Source organism: Macrobrachium rosenbergii, chromosome 3 (assembly GCF_040412425.1).
Source record: "Macrobrachium rosenbergii isolate ZJJX-2024 chromosome 3, ASM4041242v1, whole genome shotgun sequence".
Classification (NCBI taxonomy): domain Eukaryota; kingdom Metazoa; phylum Arthropoda; class Malacostraca; order Decapoda; family Palaemonidae; genus Macrobrachium; species Macrobrachium rosenbergii.
The window spans coordinates 34,651,493-34,667,287 of record NC_089743.1 but is presented as its reverse complement, the minus strand read 5'-3'; the positions used below and the strand labels follow the sequence as shown (position 1 = coordinate 34,667,287).

The window sequence follows — 15,795 nt, the reverse complement described above, 5'->3', positions numbered from 1 at the left end:
TTGATTTGTTCATTTAATTTATTTATGTTTTCTAGGAACTTATGCGGTTCCTCCCTTTCTCCCTTATAAATAATCAAGATGTCATCCACGTATCTTACCTATTTTATGATATTTAGGTTCCCTTTATTTAATTTGCCCAACCTCATCCGTTTCAAACCATTCCATAAAGATGTTAACTAAGATCGGCGAGACTCAAACCCATAGCCACGACATTTTTTGGTATGTAATGGTTTTCGCCCCACTTGAACACCTTAAAGGTGAGGGCCGCTGACAACAATTTTATCAAATCGCCATGATCTAAGTCACATGTATAAACCCCTTCCTCCGTATTCTTTTTCATTATTTCCATCGTCTTCTTGACTGGTACATTGGTAAACAGGAAAGTTACATCCAAACTGGCAAATTTAGTCTTTTATGTTAATTTTAGATAATTCATCTATAAGGTTCACGTTAGGCTTTAGATGCCCTTCAGACACTAAACCCACCCATTTTCCCATTATGTTGGAAAGAAATTTCTCCAGCCTCCTCTGCGGAGATCTCGTCGATGCCACGATAGGTCTTAGCTGGTACCCTTCCTCATGGATCTTTGAACTACCATAAATATATGGGATCTCTGGACATTCCCTGATTTTACTCTGTTTAAATTTTTTTCTTTTAGTTTTGTCCTGGATTTTTGTCAAAGCTTCCCTTATTTTTTTATTAAAATTGGATTGTAGCCCCCCCTTACGTCCGGTTTTTTGTTGCAAGCCTCGTATGTGTTTTCATCATTTAACAACTGTTTTAACTTGTTCTCGTAATCTATGGCAACCATTACTACCGCCCCCAACCCCTTTGTCTGCCCTACAAATCTTTATGTCCTCGTATTTGCCTAGTCTATAAAGGGCCCTACGTACCCTCTCCGGAAACATGAATCTGTTCAACCTAACCCCAGCCCATATGGGCCGCCCCCTCTAAAAAAAGCAGCTTCATCCCCCTTTTTTTTTTCTTATCTAGTTCCGTCAAGCCTGTACACATTTCAATGAAACCGTGATTATCGTTCCTTCCTCATGCAAAAATTAAGACCGTATCCTAATACTACCACTTCATCCCTACTTAAGAGTCTCTTGGAAATGTTCTTGGCTAAATCAAAGTTCCCCTTTTTTTATCCACCAAGACCTATCGAAAATGGCAATGAGTAATTAAAGGATTAAGGAATTAAAGAAGCCAGCACACATATAAATACGGGTGCATTTCATTTGGGCGAATTTGGGGATTAGTCAGTGTATCATTTGGGCGACTATTCATGATATCGTTTGGGCGACAAAATATCAAAATTCCGCAAATTGGCACCAACCATTTGGGCGAATCAGAGTAAGGAAAAAGAGGAAGAAGTATTTTAAGACATGCCAGAATTAGGACTGACGAAATTGGGAAAACCTTCATACAAGCTATGACGGAGCACAATCATCCCAGTGATTAAGAAACTGGAAACTCAGCAACTTCAAGTGCAGGTCAAGAGAAGCGCAGATGCTGACATTACAGCTAGCCTTCAAAAATCATAAGAAAAGAACTCGTAATTGCAGTGATAGTGAACTTGAACCAAAAAACCTGAGAAACGAGAAACGTTGCCCTTTCGTTGTATAGGGAGCTTAGGAAGAAATTCTCAGTCCTGCCAAAGACTCGGCTTGAAGCTCATACATATCTTTCGGAATAGGAAGTAACAAGGAATAAGATGGAAAATTTTCTAATCGCCGATGATGAAGAAAAGGTTTACCACGAATACTAATCTAGAATGCCTGTGTAACGAAGTGACAGATATTTTTGTTGACGGAACTTTTAAATGCTCTCCGAAGTTCTTTTATCAACTAAACACAATTCAGGGATATAAGAATGGGAACTACGTCCCACTTATCTATGTACTGCTGCCCGATAAAACAGAGGAGTGCTAAGGGGACTTACGGCACAAGATTTTAGAAATGTGTAACGGGAGAAGTTTGACTTTCAATCCTATATCAATTCATTCGGATTTCGAACAGGCAAAGATAAATGTCATAAGAAACGCATTCCCTGAAGCCGAAGTAAAATGTTGCCAATTTCACTCGGGACAATGCCTGGCATGCAGGTGGCGGCATATTCACAAATACAGACTAACGGCTTAATACAAAAATAAAGAACATGATATTGGGAAATGGCTGTCAAAATTTTTTGGTCTTGCTCCTTTTTTGTAGCCATACGAGGTATCAGACTGCTTCGCTGAGGATGCGATGTGTGATTTTCCCGACGACAGTCGCTGCATCCAGTTTGTTGATCATCTAATAGACAACCATGTTTCTGAAGAGGCTGTAAGTTCCAACCATCGCACGGTGTGGGGGGCTACCACACCATCTCACGAGAGAAGAAGAACGAACCGAGTCATTTCTTCACTCGCAGTTCAACGCCGTTTTACTCACCGCATCCTTCCTTCACGTTTTGTCTTCGTTGATGTGATAAAGAAGATACAAAGTGTCACATACATCAAGATCAGAGGCCATAATGAAACAGCCTCAATGCGAAGAAAAGATACAGAAAAGAATACATACTTAATGGAGAACTTCAACAAGTACCAGACGACAAAGATATCTCGTTCTCAATTCATTCGCACCGTTGGCTGCAGATTTACAGCTGTAACAGTCATGTAATATATTATATTTTGTTCTTATGTTTATAAATACATTAACGCTTTTTAAATGAATAACTACGGTATTAAAAGTTTTACTGCAGGTATCACTTAATTCCCATATTTAGTTGGTGCAATGTAACTTGAGATTTCATGTGACTTATGATGAAGAGCATAATTTCAGGTATACAATTATATAAGTAATCATATTTTCAAACTGAAAAAAGTCTTAAAGCCACTAGAGGTTTAACGTCGGGATCAAGACACGACTTTTGCCCAAATGGAATAATGAGTGTCAGAGTGTTACATAATTTGGCGCCCCAATGAAAACAAAGCAGCCGCCCAAATGAAATGCGCCCATATACACAGCTGGACTACGTGTCCGGTCATTTTACGGATACTTGACAATTAGGACTGTTTGTCCTAGAAAGCTTGTAACTTTCTTGAATAAATATCTCCGCTAGATAACATCCAGTTTGAATGAGGTCCTATTAGTAATTGTATTAACGCACAGAACAACTGTGTATGTGATAAAGTTAATATATATATATATATATATATATATATATATATATATATATATATATATATATATGTGTGTGTGTGTGTGTGTGTGTGTGTGTGTGTGTTTATATTCAATTTGTCATAATTTACTTTTTTTGGAACTAACATCTCATATATGAATGCGTCCATTACACGATCCACGACTTGCAATATGTTTTATTTATACACCTAAGACCACATAACTAAGATGGCTGTTCATGGTGAATTCAGCACTAGGAATAATAATGACAACGTTTAATCAACAATTATTTTATTTACACCTGGTCGTTGTTTTACGTATTAAGCAGCAATTCACGTTGCAGATGGTAGGCTATCACAATACTAGCACAACGGTCACGTTTCTATTTGCTGTACTGCTTATATAACATTAATCTATAATTTCCAAACTACAACCTCACCATTCATGTATAATGACATTTTATCCTCGCACTCTTATTATTTTAAAAGAGCTACATTGTTTTGAAGCGCTAGATTTGTCGGATGATATATACATTTTACCTAAGGAGGCCATAACAAATAAAAAAAATCTTCAGTGTAAGTATAATTATAAAGAGCAATAACATTTACACGGCACTGTTATTTCTCTGTTGGGAATGTAAATGTACATTTCCGTGTGCATAGCGAATCCAGAGTCCAACTACGCTGTAATACCTATTGTCAAGGTACCGGCTCCTGTATTTGGATTACTTTACTGACGCCAAAATTGCTCTATACCCAAGACAGCGGCGATGGGACAAAGAGCCCAACCTAACTGATCCCAGGCCTCAAGAGAAGGAAAGAGAATGAGGAAGGAAAAAGGCGAGAATTAAACCCGTTGGGAGCGGAAAGGCCGCTCACTGAGCAAGATCCCATCCCGTGCTAGCACACCATCATTTAACCAAAAATAACAGCGGTAGAATAGAACAGAATACAGAATTTCGGCAAAAGGTCAAGCGCTGGGACCTATGTGGTCATTCAGCGCTGAAAGGGAAATTGACGGTAAAAGGTTTTAAAGGTGTAACAGGAGGAAAACCTGGCAGCTGCACTATGAAACAATTGTTAAGAGAGGTGGAAAGTCAGATGCAAGAGAGGGAATATGAACAGAGGCACAGTAGAAGCAATGAAAGAGGTTGCAGTTAGGGGCCGAAGGAACGTTGCAAAGACCTTAAAGCAATGCCTACAGTACACTGTGTGAGGTGCACTTACTGCACCAACACCCGTCCCCCCCCCGCGACAAAAAAGTTGAGTATACCTTAGTTTAACCAGACCACTGAGCTGATTAACAGCTCTCCTGGAGAGAGCTGGCCCGAAGGATTAGACTTATTTTACGTGGCTAAGGACCAACTGGTTACCTAGCAACGGGACCTACAGCTTATTGTGGAATCCGAACCACATTGTAGCGAGAAATGAATTTCTATCACCAGAAATAAATTCCTCTAATTCTTCAGTGGCTGGCCGGAGACTCGAACTCGGGCCTAGCAGAGTGCTAGCCGACAACTCTACCGACTCATCCAACGAGGAACTCCCCCGCCGACAACATAACGGTATTCTAGACCTTGGGAAAAGATAAAATGAACCTCCATTATATATTTAAGAACTGATTTTCTCCTGATAATATTTGGATGGGTGGGCTCTTGTTATGGCGTTTCCCATGAGATATTCTCTCCTAATCATTAGGAGGAACACAAAATCTCCTGTATACCGCCAACTGTTGAAGGATGTTTTACAGCGAACTGACTTTTCACTGAAAATGCGACGACGTTCATTCACTCGACACGCAAACATTGCACAAGACTTCTCCCAAACGTTTTTGTCGTCACTGGGTAAATTGTGTACCAGCCTATGTATGCAGGGGAAGTTTTCTGTGCTTTCCCATTTCCCGTCCTTCATTAAAACGGCTCCTTGGGAAAGGCTGCGAGATCCGTTACGAAACTGTGAAAGTGCCCTACTCATATGGTTTAAATTAAGCCAACCTTATGCCACCAGGGGTCTTTGCGCAAACTTACAAAGCTTAGTAGGTTACAAAGGGATTAGGAGTCTAGGTATGAACCAACCAACCAAAAGATGACGATGTCTTCCTTGTCGATTAACCTTAACCCTCTCAGGCTTTAAAGTTCTCTACTCTGTTATCAGTTCGTATGCTTTTCAGCTTTCCTTTGTTTATACGACCTATTACCGGTTTCTTTTTCATTATGTTTTATATGACCTATTATCGCTTTCTTTTTCATTATAAAATCATATATCTTTATATTAACTACTGATTAGAAAATGTATAATATTGAAAATTGCCTTAGTAAGCATCGACATTTATATATTGGCTGTAGCACCTCTAGTAACTGTCGCACTTTATATGTGTGACTGGCAGACTCACAGCGTTATAATTTAAAAGTCACTGACCTAGCATCCTCTCACACAGAGGTGTTTTAAAAGAAGTGCAAAGATAGCGAAGACAGTAATTGTGAGGATGTGGACGCGTTCTCTCTTTGTCAAAGGAAACCACCGGCAGCAGCTGGTGACTCCGCATGACACCATCCTGTTGACGTCACCGGCGAGTGGCAAAGCTATGGAAGCGAGCTCACGTCACTTTTATTAGCACCAACACCGCCAACATCAATTTCATCACTCTTCGCCAAGAATGTTGACCTAGGAGTGAGGTTCCCCGACGACCCTTTAGTTATTTATTTTGTCCGCCCAGGTACAGCCGCGGTAAAGCATTCAAAAAATACTCCGGCCACACGAGCTCTCCCACTCCCACTTCTTAATGAACCGAGGAATGACTCACTGACATCTCCGGCTGATATCGCATTCGCAACGTCCTCTTTTCCTATAACTAGGTTGATAATGTACAGGATATGGCTTACTCATTCAACAACCAACCTCTCTAAAGACATATGTATAATAATGTATGAATATAATCTCGTCTTGCATCTGATTAAGTCTTGATGAAAACTATACACTCGATTTAGGTCCTTCTCAGGAATTCAATGTACCAGCGAATTTGTAACATATCCTGCCATAAAGTTTCCCGCTAGAGTCCTCCTGAGATTCCCAGCCAAATTCCCATTTTTCGCGGAAGGAAAATATTTTCAAAGATAACTGCTTCGCTGTTATGCTACAAATTTAAATTTTTTTCATGTTTTATGTATAGTAAACTGACGGTTATATACTGTATATGTAAAAGATATTATCAATCGTAAGTGTTCTAAGCAGTCCAGAAGAATCGCCTTTGAAGTATTCGAGAAGTAACTTTGCTTTTTCATAAGCTTCTTGAGTAGAAGAGGATAAAAAACAGTGCATTTTATTACAGTTTTTCTATACCCATAAATACATACTGGATTTACTGTACATGTATGTAAATTAGCACGCTTACAAGCACTCAACATATTTGGGTGTTACACATGATTATGAATGAATGCATTGCGCCTTGGGTTTCAGCGATCAACTGTGTTTATTTTCTGTAGGTGCAAAAACTAATGAAAGGCGTGCCTTTAACAACAGCAGTGCAAAAAGATGAACAATAAAGAAAAACGTGTCTGAATAAGAGCCTTATCTAGTAATTTACTAACCTTGCTGTGAGTCCAGCGAATGGATATTCGATGTTTGGAGGAAATATTTTGGACTGAGACACGTCCCGAATTTGTCCCTCCTCAGAAGGCTTTTCAGGTACGGAGTATCTTGCATATTAATGATGCATGTGCTCAGCTGAGCGAGGATCTATACTGCTTGATAGGTTATCGCTTGGTCACTCTTGTGCAGCACCTCTACATTTCTGGATAATCTTTTGTCATTTTGTTTCTGGAATATGGATTTTTAATTTTGTCACGATATTATTTCCGCCACACCTTTCTAAATTCACTGTATTACGCAGAGTAACTTTCATAATAATAATAAATAATAATAATAATAATAATAATAATAATAATAATAATAATTATGACGATGATGATAATGATGATGATGATACAGATAATATCATGTTAAATAGGATGGCTGCATCATTGGAGTTGATTTTATTTTGAGTCTTCTCAGTTTTCAGTATAATTCTTTTCTTCGTTTAATTGAGAAGAATCAATGTAAAATTAACTCGAATAATGCAGCCACCCTATTTAACAACATGTTTAAGAGAGGCTCTACTTCTTTCTTATAATAATAATAATAATAATAATAATAATAATAATAATAATAATAATAATAATAATAATAATAATAAGAAGAAGAAGAAGAAGAAAAAGAAGAAGAAGAAAAAGAAGAAGAAGAAGATGAAGAAGAAGAAGAAGAAGAAGAAAGGTGTTATTCATTTTTTTCGTGGGATATTTGGCGTTTTCAGTAGGCTGTTATCAGCATGACTTTTGTTTGGTAACATCCTAAACCTAACCTCACAAAACAGATTTTACTCCATAGGCCTAACAGATTTCAGAGCAAGGAGGGACAATGGTGGACAATGAGTTCTGTGTTGGAAGTTTAGGAAAATCTATTTTCAGTACTGTTTAAAAATGGAACTCTGGATGATTTTTGGAAAACACTGAGTGTAATGCAGTATAAATGGATGCTGCTGTTGGCACATTTCCTTCCTATGGATGTAACAACCGTTGTGGCTGCTATTTACGTTTCAAACGCTTGGCTGTAGGAAAGACCTCTCTCTCTCTCTCTCTCTCTCTCTCTCTCTCTCTCTCTCTCTCTCTCTCTCTCTCTCTCTCTTATTATACTTACAACTTTACACGCAATACTGATTTTCATATTTAGAGCGCATTACTTTTTTTTGTTTTATAATTTAATTGAAACCTAAACCGTTCCAAACAGCCACCGTCCCCGCAGTCTCCCTTCCAAACCCCCGCCCCTCCATTGGAAAGCGTTAGTTGAAAAAATACACTTTCCCATAAAAAAAACAATATAGGTAATTTTTTCCATTTGTCCACTTGTTTAATCATTATTACCGATTTATGGGTAAAAAATTAAATTCTGACAAAACTTGGGTAAATGTCCTTACGATTAAAAATCAGTAAAATTATGAGCATGGAGTTATCAGAATCCGTCAGCAAACCGAAAATGTTTTCTAGGTTTCATAGTATTTAATTTTAATGTCGTTTTGTTAATTCATTCTTTCTGTGGCTTAGTACATTTTCAATACCAACACTTGAAAAAGTCTGCATGTGTATCATAATGGGACACATGCAAGATTTTATCTCTGCATTGCACGTTTCATTCCGTTTGGCTATCTCATTATAAATACCGATGATTTCCTGCTACTCTCGCCGGAAATGTTGGCGCATAGGAAAGCTAGTTAGTGTTCAAATACGTAAGAACCCTAGAAAATATGTGTATTAGGAGAGAGTGAAAATCAATAGGCCAGAGCCTCACCGGATGCTATGAAATGAAGTCACCTGCAAAACCATATTAGGGCCTTGCCACCTTCTTGAAGAGGATGGAACTTAACGAGGTCTTGAGACGGGGGAGGGGAACGGTTCGAAGGGCACCTTCTCGTAAAACTGAAATCTTAATAGTGCAAGTTACGAACACAACGGTGCTGCTTATTCAAACTTTGTAAACAAACAGACACATATCACGCAATCATGAATAACTGACTGAAGTCCTCTCTTGCTGAAGTTATTTACTGCAGAGGCAAGCGTTCTCTGGGTCGTTTGGTGCGTTGCAAGTTCAAATGTGAAATGACGATGGATGTCATGGATGAGCAATTTGAAGTCGGAAACGGTTTATTTATGAATATATAACCAAATGTATTACTGAAAGAGTTAATAAGTAAATCAGTACTCAGAGGTAAATAGGGGAAGATGGATCACTGGAGAAAATAAATATCCAGCCGGAGAACAGAGTGAACAACTGAATAACCAGGTGGGAAAAAAATCTTTGTCCATCAGCATGCAAATGCAAACAGGGGAAGAAAGAACGAACACAAGACTAAGCAAAGGCCAGTATTCTTAGATGAACGCGTGATCTTCTAAATCTGTTGCTAGACAGACAAATGAAAGAGATGAATTATTTATTATGTAACGTAACCCAACTCTCCCGTCTACCGCCTGACTGACAAACTGGCACTGTTTCACCTCAGCTAATATAGGAATCTCTTCATAAACTCTAGGGTTTGTGAACAACCCATCACTGTACTATTATTTTCCTCTTGAGATGACGTCCGTCACCCGAGAGCGGCGCCCCTTGACGACTCGTACAAGACACGTTCGGTGTTCATTCCCATTCCGGATGTACTGAAATTGAAAGGTTCCTATGTTTGTGAGTGGATATATAATCGTTTTAGATGAATTATCACATAACGTATTCTCTCTTTCTTTTAAAACAGCTCTGGAGACCCATTTTGTGTCCGCGTTTTGTAAGTGCAAACACAAGAAAATGAATTGTTCAAATTTCTTCGCAAATTAGTATGTAGTTATACCTATTAGTGTCCAGAAACTTTGAAAAGAGCGAGATGCAATTTTCAGTATTTTCTTTTTGGTCACCGATATTTATTGTGCAACCATCACTACCAGCAACCTGTCACAGTTTCAAAAGGTTCCTTTATTTGATATTTAATTTGTATGAGGAATTTTTTTTCTACAAAGATAAATATGCATAATGTAATACGTGATGTCTTTACACTAGGTTAAAGGTTTGTTTCTATACAACATCCGGTAGTGCTGCCTTGGCCTCTTCTCTGACGTATGTGTTTAATTTGCGGCTGTTTTTACGGTTCCTTTGTGTATACTGTAGCTGTCGGATTAATGGAGGAGATGGCATGGTAGCGCGGCAATGCTGCATGTGTCTTCGCAGGGAGCAAGGTCCCTCTATTAACCTTGGCTGGGAGAGAGAGCGAGAGATTTAGGAAATGTTCTCAGGTATTTCATTTGCAATTCAGTGTTCATTCTATGTGGGAAAATGATCATTCTTTAATCTCGATGTAGTAACTTTGAAATAGCCTCAAGTGTGCCTGGATGTGCACTCATACTGTGATCAATACGGGTTTTGCATTAGTTCTAGCGAGTTGTAACAACAAACCTGATGATAAAATTTCCCATTGATTAAAACTCCCTGGGAACCAAATCGTCCGAAGTGCCACTTTCCTTAGAGGGGAATGTCTTCCGAGGGCACTGAAAGCGAAATCGTTGTTCTTTTCATACTGCGTAAAAGTCATGAGTCTGAGACTTTGCTCTCAAGCATAAGTTCAAAGGTGAGCCCACCAATAACACGTGGTAGCTTAGTAGGGTATTTCCCTATGTAACATGTTTAGTCCTGTTCGATAGTGCCCACCAGAGAACGTGTCTGCTGAGGTTAGTTGCATTTTTGTCATTATCTCATATCCTGCAGTTGTTGGTCAGTGACAATTAACAAAGAAGAAAGAGATTTAGGCTGTGGTTTTATTATCAAATTAACTTGATTATGCGTTTTCACGGTGGGTTTCCAGTTTTGAATCAACTTAAAAATACCACGTAAGCGGTGAGAACACGGATTACGCAATCTTATTTGATATTCAGGACACGCCTCGTACATTTGACTCTCGTTTATGTTGTAACAGGATCGGCGCTATGGAAATAATCCTAGATTGAAATTTATGCGTATACTTCATGCAATACAATATCATGCACTGAATACATTATTATTATTGTTATTATTATTATTATTATTATTATTATTATTATTATTATTATTATTATTATTATTCACTAAGGTGCAACACTAGTTGGAAAAGCAGATTTTTCCTGGTCAAAGAGAAATAGAAAGCAGCCCAGTTACAGAAACAAATGCAGAAGTAAAGAATAAACACAATATGTGAAATACCAACTACACACAAATAAAAAAACAACTAACCTATAAAATGGGACGAGTGAAAGTACTCAACAAAACAGCATTTACACTAAGTCTGAACCTGTGGTATAACACTAACAGAAAACTGTGTGGCACTGAACGTCACGACGAAAAAGACAACTCCGTCAAATTAATTACATGTGTAGTAATTCGCGGTAGAAGTTGTAGCCTAAGAAGATCTGAATGTAAAGGATCATCAGAATTATGAAAAGGCTTATACATTTAATAAGGAGACTAATATTTTATTTCATGGGATATGGATTATCACCTACCTGTTACAGTATGTGAGACCAAATCTAGCTTGTGGAAATATCTTAGTCTCCTAATTATTTCTGAAAATAACTAGATTGACTCGGCCCGCTTACAATCCATGAAGTCACTGAGATGCCTACATATTTTGGATACCAGTCCCTGTTTTTTCCGCCCTGTTATATACACGTTATATAATCATGAAACGCAGTCACTGCTGGTCGGATAACCAAAGCTATACTCATTATATTTTACACGAGGGTTGAGGTGTGGTCAGAGCCGACAAATTGCTGGGCCACATCTTCGAGATCATTGTACGACTAGTTTTCAAAGAGCTTAACAAAGTATAGCAACGATAGTGTTAGGCTTTTTTTATTACTGATATCTGACTTTTCCAATTATTAAAAGTGCTAGAAAGTTTTTTATTATTTTAGTGATCTTTAGAGAAAAACCCTGTTTTTCCTTTGTGATTTTACTCAGAAACGAACAGTATTCCTCTTTTGACTATTTACGAGCAGGTTACTGTACAGATGTGTTCCTCTGCAGACGTTTAGGAGGAAGTCACAACGGGCAAGAGGGATACTGCCTCTCCCACATTTGTACAGTACTGTATGATACATGACCTGATAACTGATATGTAATCTGCCTTCTTGAGATACCCACAAAGCAAGTCCTCAGTGTACGTGTGTGTAAGCAATCCCTAAGCAGAATGGAGTGCACGTGTCTCCTTGGATAAACCCCAGGCCAATCGGGCATGTGTTTGATCACCTTAACCCTAACAATTATCGTCCGGATGATTTAGCTGCTACTTTCGCTAAGGTGAACATCTCTGCCAGTCTCGCAAAGGCTCGGTCACAGTCTCCTTGGTCACGGCTTTACTACTTATGTAAACGTTTCTCTAGCCTTATGTGGACGGCCGTAGTGTTTCCTAGCACGCCTTTCCCTCGTCTACCATTTCTTCTTTATCAGTGACTGTCATCCTATTTTTTTCATATTCTTGCCTTTTCCGATACCTTAACAATCCATATTACTTGTACGTTATTCTTTCAGCATCTTTTATTGTGTTTACTATACAGCCGATGTCACTTTCATTGTCTACCAATCACGGTCTCGTGTGCTTGCGCGAATGGTAATCCTATAACTTAATAACTTAAATTAAGGGCTCTGTTCCCGTTTTCATCCAATTCTGTTTTTTTTTTTTTTAAATATAACTTGAGCCTCTCATTCCTATCAAACTCCTGGGTGTTCAGGTGATTTCAGATTTGCGTTGATACATCATCACAAAGGTTATTCTGCATAATCTGCTTCTGCGTTTTAAAAAATTAAGTATATATACTGCTCCCGTGCTAAAACTTCTTTTCCTCGTCCCTCCTACAGTGTTCTGGCTTTCGTTGTTCGTCCCACCTATTCAGGATTTATGTTGGCCTCATATGTACTAATACAATGCATAAAATCTCTCTCTCTCTCTCTCTCTCTCTCTCTCTCTATATATATATATATATATATATATATATATATATATATATATATATATATATATATGTGTGTGTGTGTGTGTGTGTGTGTGTGTGTGTGTGTGTGTGTGTGTCTGTGTAGAAACTACTGGTCACTTTTTACCAGATACGTAATTGTAATAGCCACAATGCTCTCTTAACTTCTCGAATTCTTCGCCCTTTTTTGGGTACGCTTGTCACTACAAAGCCTTTGGATCCAAGTGCAAGAAATATGAAGATATGATGTCCGGTAGCGGGAAACGAACCCGGGTTCCATGTCACAACTAGGTCACGTTGCCGACCTGACCTCATAATATCTTCATATTTCTTGTACTTGGATCTTAAGGCTTTGTAGTGACAAGCGTATCCAAAAACGCGCGAAGAGTTCGAGAAGTTAAGAGGGCATATATAGTATATACAGTATATATCTATATATATAAAACGGCTGTCCTTAAGTGCGTAGATCTGGCACAGGATATTGTACCTCCTCCCTCTACTCCACCCCCAACCCCGACTTCGGTATAAGTCGTCGCAATGCCTGTGATGAAATGTCAGCCTAATAGAAGTAGTGATAATTCTGGGTATTGTTATGACATGTCTGGTAGGCAGGCAGATGGTGACAGTAGCAGAAGTAGTTCTAGAAACAAGGTGTAATTGTAGAAATTATAAGTCTTAAGAGTAAGGAAATCATATTAATATTAGAGAAAATATGAATAGTGCAGCACTATTTTCTTTTTTGTGCTTTATGCAGTATACTAAATTACCCATATGCATTAATGAAAAGTGTTACCTACATCAACCGGAGTGCTACCTCAAAACTGACAGCATTTCAGCAACAGCAATTGGCAAATGTCGTATCTGAATTCTGTGCAAGATGAGAGTGCTGACTGGGTCACGGAACACAGTCGATTTCAGTAACGCATGATATTTATGCACACCGCAGGTAGATATAAGAATACAAGTAGCGTACCCTTACCCTTGCCTTCAAAAATGATGGTAAAATTGGATTCATTCTGCATTGTATTCTACGTCAACAATAGCCAGCAAATACACAGGCGGAAATTAGAAATGTTGGTAAGAATGATTCCCTGTATTGCCCAACTGCTATAAATGATAACGTTAATGGTATAAATGAAACTGGTATTTAAATGGTACAAATAATACACATTATACAATATCAAGTACATTAGCATATAGGTTTAAATTAGAAATTTATTTAAAAATGAGTCCTTGTCTTCACAGAATGCTCTAAATGAAAACGATTAACTGTATAATATATGTAACTGATATTTAAATTGTACAGAATATGGAATATAGAATTTAGACCAAAGCCCAAGCGCTGGGACCTATGAGGTCATTCAGCGATGAAACGGAAACTGACAGTAAAGAAGGTTTGAAAGGTTAACAGGAGGAAAAAATGAAAGGTTAACAGGAGGAAAATCTGGCTGTTGCACTGTGAATCAAGTTCTTCATTGGAAGGGTGGGTAGAGCTTTCGGCTAGCACGCTGTTAGCCCAGCGTTCGACTCTCCGAGCAGCCAATGAAGAATTAGAGGAATTTATTTCTGGTGATAGAAATTACAATAAGCTGTAGGTCCCGTTGCTAGGGAACAAGTTGGTTCTTAGCCACGTAAAATAAATCTAATCCTTCAGGCCAGCCCTTGGAGAGCTGTTAACCAGCTCAGTGGTCTGGTTAAACTAAGATATACTGCCTACAGTGCACCGCATAAGGTGCACTGAAGACACTATCCCCTGGGCCTACGGGGTTTAAATTGTACAAATAATATACCTATACCACCAAATATAAGTCTAATACGCATTACTGTGCAATGGCTAACAAAAATAGAAATAAATTGGATCGCGGGAAAGGTGGCATCTCGTGGTTCTACACCGTGCAAAAAATATATTTGTCAAGTTTATTTTTAGCGCGTTTTTTACACTGACGTACTTACAATTTTGTTTTTAGCTAACTTCAACAATTCATTGTGACTTTTTGTTTTTGTTATTATGTTTTTGTAATTTACTGCGAAAAATTAAAACTATCCAACTTCAAAATGATTAAAATGAATTTGCTAGGATAAAAATTAACTTTACTATATACTATATATATATATATATATATATATATATATATATATATATATATATATATATATATATATATATATATATATATATATGTATATATATATATATATATATATATATATATATATATATATATATATATATATATATATATATATATATAAAGGCAGTTTGTCTGTAGTTGCGTGACAAAGGTGTCACAGCCTGACAGGTCAACAACGCCAAGCGCACACACACACACACACACACACACACACACACACACACACATATATATGTAAAAAGAAAAAAGTAAGAGATTACATAGCGATTACATATAAACCCCCAAGTACCTTTTTTTAATAACAGGAGAGTTCATAAAGATTAGCAGTATCATATTTATAACGGTAAAGATTAGCAGTAACATGCAAATTCTGACGCGTTTTTGAACAAATGAAAAAGTTACGTTCCATTCGCCAATGTGTTAGTTTCAATCTAGTACCATAAAATATACGTACGTCAGAAATTACTCACGAATTTAAGTTCACACTGTGATACGAGGCAAACATACCTACTAAGATCATGTGTTGGTCGCTTAAACTAAATCCACATTAAATTGCCGATATATTTTGATTCTGTACGGTTTTAGTCAAATATTTTCTCTAGGTGTGGTAAGTTTGTTCATCATAGATACTGCTTTCGCTTTACCCGCCTGTTTGTAATTGCTTTCACATTGAGAACGCTTCTTCTTTTGTTTTCCGTCACAGGATTGAAATTTAGGAAGCCATCTGATTGAAGTGATGACCTAACGCTCAGGTCACCTACCAGAGAACTTTCCCACAAGTTCTATTTCGCCCACTGTTCCATTATCAGTGTCCGCCCGCATCTCATGTGGCCTCGGAAAACTCCTGAGGGTACCACTTCTCACGCCGTCCATGCGGTAATGAGTAATCCTAAGTCACTGAGTTCGACTTTAAACATTGTTTCCTTTTCTGTTT

General features: G+C 37.9%; 2 protein-coding genes across 12 annotated transcripts in view; one reads left to right on the top strand and one right to left on the bottom strand.

Annotated features, from left to right (window-relative positions):
- Positions 1-15,795, bottom strand: part of LOC136854357 (protein trapped in endoderm-1-like) — a 229,365-nt gene that overhangs the window by 104,733 nt on the left and 108,837 nt on the right. For 3 of the 7 annotated variants that reach the window (XM_067130695.1, XM_067130688.1, XM_067130708.1), the window contains one exon: positions 6,745-6,973. The exons of the other annotated variants lie outside the window; for them this stretch is intronic. The gene's annotated coding sequence lies outside the window, so the exon portion shown is untranslated. The remainder of the gene's footprint in view (positions 1-6,744; positions 6,974-15,795) is intronic. 7 annotated transcript variants of the gene reach the window in all.
- The window catches only part of LOC136854304 (protein trapped in endoderm-1-like), a 110,911-nt gene that overhangs the window by 44,787 nt on the left and 50,329 nt on the right, over positions 1-15,795 (top strand). The gene's annotated exons all lie outside the window — the stretch shown is intronic.